The sequence below is a fragment of the Mandrillus leucophaeus genome, unplaced genomic scaffold, assembly GCF_000951045.1.
Source record: "Mandrillus leucophaeus isolate KB7577 unplaced genomic scaffold, Mleu.le_1.0 Scaffold42, whole genome shotgun sequence".
In the NCBI taxonomy this organism is placed as follows: Eukaryota; Metazoa; Chordata; class Mammalia; order Primates; family Cercopithecidae; genus Mandrillus; species Mandrillus leucophaeus.
In genome coordinates, this window is record NW_012104476.1 from 4,586,255 (window position 1) to 4,591,866 (window position 5,612).

Genomic DNA, 5,612 nt, shown 5'->3' on the forward strand with positions numbered 1-5,612 from the left:
TTTTTTGAGACAGAGTCTCACTCTGTCGCCCAGGCTAGAGTGCAGTGGCGCAATCTCAGCTCACTGCAACCTACGCCTCCCGAGTTCACGCCGTTCTCCTGTCTCAGCCTCCCGAGTAGCTGGGATTACAGGCACCCGCCACTACAACCGGCTAATTTTTTGTATTCTTTTTAGTAGAGACAGGGTTTCACTGTGTTAACCAGGATAATCTCGATATCCTGACCTCGTGATCTGCCTGCCTCAGCCTCCCAAAGTGCTGGGATTACAGGCGTGAGTCACTGCGCCCGGCTCACACCTGGCTTTTAAAAAAAAATTTTTTTAGACCGATTGCAGTGGCTCACTCCTGTAATTCCAACACTTTGGGAGCCTGAGGCAGGTGGATCACCTGAGGTCAGGAGTTTGAGACCAGCCTGACCAACATAGTAAAACTCTGTCTCTACCAAAAATACAAAAATTAGCCAGGCGTGGTGGCGTGTGCCTATAAATCCCAGCTGCTTGGGAAAATTTTTTTTATAGAGACCGGATTTCACTATGTTGCCCAGGCTGGTCTCAAACTCCTGAGCTCAAGGGATCCTCCTGCCTTGGCCTCTCAAACTGCTGAGATTACAGGCATGAGCCATGGTACCCAGGCTTGTGTTTATTTAAAACTTTATTTTGAAAACAATTTAAACATAGAAAAAAATTGTGAGAATACCATGAACTCCAGTATCCATACAGTTCACCAAGTGTCCAAATGCTGATTCACCAATTAAAATTTGCCTCATTTGCTTAATCTCTCTCTATATATAGATAGGTTATTATTGCTAATGTTATTGAATCATTTGAAATTACAGACACCGTCTTCTGTCCCTTTACTCCTAAATACTTTATTAGTGTCTCCTAAAAATGTGAACATTCTTGGCCAGGCATGGTGGCTCATGCCTGTAACCCCAGCACTTTGGGAGGCCGAGGCAGGAGGATTACCTGAGGTCAGGAGTTCGAGACCAGCCTTGCCAACACGGTGAAACCCCATCTCTACCAAAAATACAAAAATTGGCTGAGTATGGTTGTGGGCGCCTCTAATCCCAGCTACTCGTGAGGCTGAGACAGGAGAATAGCTTGAACCCGAGAAACGGAGGTTGCAGGGAGCTGAGATCAAGCCACTGCACTCCAGCTTAAGGGACAGAACAAGACTGTCTCAAAACAAAACAAAACAAAAAAGAACATTCTCCTTTTTTTTTTTTTTTTTTTTGGGACTGAGTCTTACTCTGTTGCCCAGGCTGGAGTGCAGTGGCACGGTCTCGGCTCACTACAACCTCCACCTCCTGGGTTCATGCCATTCTCCTTCCTCAGCCTCCCGAGTAGCAGGGACTACAGGCGCCCACCACCACGCCTGGCTAATTTTTTGTATTTTTAGTAGAGACGGGGTTTCACTGTGTTAGCCAGGATGGTCTCGATCTCCTGACCTCATGATACGCCCTCCTCGGACTCCCAAAGTGCTAGGATTACAGGCGTGAGCCACCGCGCCCGACCAGAACATTTCCTTATACAATGATCAAATGAATGAAATTTAACATCGCCATGACACGGACGCTGTTACCTACTATACAGTCCGTAGTTCAATTTCCCTGATTGTTTCAATTTATGTCCTTTATAGCAAAATGTGTTGCAGTTAGCTGTCGTGCCACTTTAGTTTCCTTTAATCTGGAACATTTCCTCACTCTGGCTTTCATTCTGGAAGTACACAAGTTATGTGCCCCAGAAGTGTGTTGTAACTTTCTCAGGGCGTCAGTCATATGAAGAGCCCGTGAGGTCTGTTTGTTCCAATAGTGGGACATATTGATCATTTGGTTAAGGAAAAATTCACCAGTTTTCTCTCCTACAAAGTTAGTTTTTCTTTTGTGATTAATAAGTAATCTGTTGGGCGATACTTCGTGACTATGGAGATAGCCTGTGTCCCATCTGACGATGATTCCAGCCTGGTCCTGTTGTACTTGCCAATCATTCAAGGAAAGTGCAGCTGGCCAGTGCCCAGGCTGGGAGGCGCTGGAGGTAGCAGAGCCAGGATGGGCAGAGAAGGAAAAGCAACTAGGACAGGAATCTGTGCAGAGAGCAGGGAAGGCATTTGGGATGCCTCGCCGGGAGCCTTCATGCAGCTCACCGAGGGGTGGGTAGCGGGCACCCCACTCCCCTTCAGTGCCCACCAGGCACTTCTGGGCTGCCCCAATGGGGCTGGCTCTTTGCTGGGATCGTGCCCTGGAGAGAGGCCAGTTTGCAGGAGGCAAAAGGAAGGCTCTTTCCCTCTTCACTCCCCAGTGGCCTCTAGTGATCCCTGGTCGGGAGGTAGAGGGGAGAAAGCCCCAAAGGCAGAAGTACAGCATTTGAGAGTAAATTACATTAGAGTAAATATTATCTCCAGGATATTTCCAGGGTGCAGTAAATCTGCAAGATTCCAGACACCTGGGCCTGGCCTGGCCCCACTAGCCAGGCCCCTCCACTGGTCCCCGGCCTGTTTGCTCTGCTCCCTGCAAATATTTGTTGTGCTGTTGGACACAACCCTAGGCTGGCGGTCAAGGTGGAATGGGAGTGGGAGTGGTTTGCGTGATGCCCACAGGATACACACACAGTCCAGGGCGGATTGGCCGTGAGCTCCTGGAGGTGTATTTGTTTCCCTCCAGATGACCATGAACTGGATGACTTGGCACAACAGGAACTTCTTCTCCCACAGCTCTGGAGGTCACAAGTGTGAAGTTGCCAGGAGTGGTGGCTCATGCCCATTATCTCAGCACTTTGGGAGGCCGAGGAGATCGGATCACCTGAGGTTGGGAGTTTGAGACCAGCCTAACCAACATGGAGAAATTCGTCCGTACTAAAAATACAAAATTAGCTGGGTATGGTGACACATGCCTGTAATCCCAGCTACTTGGGAGGCTGAGGCAGGAGAATCGCTTGAACCCGGGAGGCGGAGGTTGTGGTGAGACAAGATAATGCCATTGCACTCCAGCCTGGGCAACAAGAGTGAAACTCCATCTCAAAAAAAGAAAGGAAAAAAGGCCGGGGTGGTGGCTCGCACCTGTAATCTTAGCACTTTGGGAGGCGGAGGCAGGTGGATCACCTGAGGTCATGAGTTCAACACCAGCCTGGCCAACATGATGAAACCCCAGCTCTACTAAAAATACAAAAATTAGCCAGGCGTGGTGATGCACGCCTGATATTCCAGCTACTCAGGAGACTAAAGCAGGAGAATCGCTACAACCCGGGAGGTAGAGGTTGCGGTGAGCCGAGATTGAGCCACTGCACTCCAGCTTGCGGGACAGGAGCAAAACTCAATCTCAAAAAAAAAAAAAGTGTGAAATCAAGTTGTCCTCAGGGCCACCTCTTCCCAGGGCTCTAGGGGAGGAGCCTTCCTTACTTCTGCCAGCTTCTGGTGGCCATTGGCACTCATTGGCTTCCCAGCCTGCATCCTCCAACCCCTGCCACCTTGGTCATATTCCCACTTCCTCTTTACATAAGAGGTCATGTCCCCTCTTATAGAAATTTGTCATTCAATTTCTGGCAGGATCCTGGGGATACCCGATTAATCCAGGATCATCTCTTTGCAAGATCCTGAACTGAGTTGAATCTGCAAAGACTATTTTCAAATAAGGTCACATTCACAGGTTCTGGGAGTTAGAACATATCCTCAGAGGGGTGCACCCTTCAGCCCTCAACAGAGGCATCCATATGCCCCCTTCCACTCTGCACAAATGTTAATTTCTCATGGTTGTCTCTCTTGCTTTCCTTCCCTCCCTCCCTCCTTCCTTCCTTCCTTTCCCTCTCTTTCCTTCTTATTCCTCCCCTACCTTCTCCTCCCCTCCCCTCTTCCCCTCCCTCCCTCCCTCGCTTCCTTCCTTCCTTCCTTCTTTCCTTCCTTCCTCTTTTTCCTTTTTTGACAGGATCTCACTCTGTAGCCCAGGCTGGAGTGCAGTGGCACAATCACAGCTTACTGCAGCCCCAACCTCCCAGCCTCAAGTGATTCTCCTGCTCAGCCTCCCAAGTAGCTGAGACTATAGGCGTGTGCCACTACACCTGGATAACATTATTTATATTTTGTAGAGATGGGATCTCACTATGTTGTCCAGGCTGTTCTCAAACTCCTGCATTCAAGTTAGCCTCTGGCCTCGACCTCCCAAAGTGCTGAGATTACAGGCGTGAGCCATGGCACCTGGCCTTGCCACATGTTTTCTGAACACATTCTATATTGATGGTTTCAAGTTATTAATGCAGCCAGGTGTGGTAGCTCACACCTATAATCCCAGTGCTTTGGGAATCACTCCTGTAATTCCAACACTTTGGGAGCCTGAGGCAGGCGGATTACCTGAGGTCAGGAGTTTGAGACCAGCCTGGCCAACATGCAGAAACCCCGTCTCTACTAAAAATATAAAATTAGCCGGGCATGGTGGCGCATGCCTGTAATCCCAGCTACTTGGGAGGCTGAGAGAGAAGAATTGCTTGAACCGGGGAGGCTGAGATTGTGGTGAGCCAAGATTGAACCATTGCACTCTAGCCTGGGCAATAAGAGTGAAACTTTGTCTTAAAAAAATGTGTGTATGTATATATATATATGTGTGTGTGTGTGTGTGTGTGTGTGTGTGTATATATATATATATATCTGGGTGTCATACCACCACACTGGCACTCACATTGGTGGGATGTGGCAACTTGACTAGGCTGAAACACAGACCCTAGAATTCTCTTTCTAGTACAACCCCAGTTAGGGCTACAAGCAATATTGTCTCAGAGGATGGAAAGGTAGCAGACATCCTGTAGCATCCACACAGCTCCTCCCTGTGATTTGATCAAACACTAAAGGGATTTTGCACCTGAAAGTCGTCTTTAACCAGTTGCCTTTAAGTTAATAAAAAGGGAGATTACTTTGGTTGAGGCCTGACTCAATCAGTTGTGATCCTTTAAAAAAAGGCTTAGGGCTGGGCGAGGTGGCTTACGCCTGTCATCCCAGCACTTTGGGAGGCCGAGGAGGGCGGATAATGAGGTCAGGAGATCGAGACCATGCTGGCTAGCATGGTGAAACCCCGTCTCCACTAAAAATACAAAAAATTAGTCGTGGTGGCAGGCGCCTATAGTCCCAGCTATTCAGGAAGCTGAGGCAGGAGAATGGTGTGCACCTGAGAGGCGGAGGTTGCAGTGAGCCAAGATCGCGCCACTGCACTCTAGCTTGGGCAACAGAGCGAGACTCAGTCTCAAAAAAAAGAAAAAAAAAAAGGCTTAGGCAAGGGGAAGAAACTACAGTGATTTATGTGGTAATGGATTAGAGTTGGAGATATCAGGATGAATGCATATTTACCTTAATGTGGATACAGATCGTTACGTATAGAAATAATTATACATGCATGAATGTACACAGAGTAGTACACACATACTTCCTCACTCTGCCTAGGAGAGGGCCTAGAAGTAATTACAGACCAGCAACAACAAGCATATGTAGCTCCCAGATGTTGGAATGTGTTTTATTTATTTATTTATTTATTTATTTATTTATTTATTTTGAGACAGAGTCTCTTTCTCTCCCACAGGCTAGAGTGCAGTGGTGTGATCTCAGCTCACTGCAACTTCCACTTCTCAGATTCAAGTGA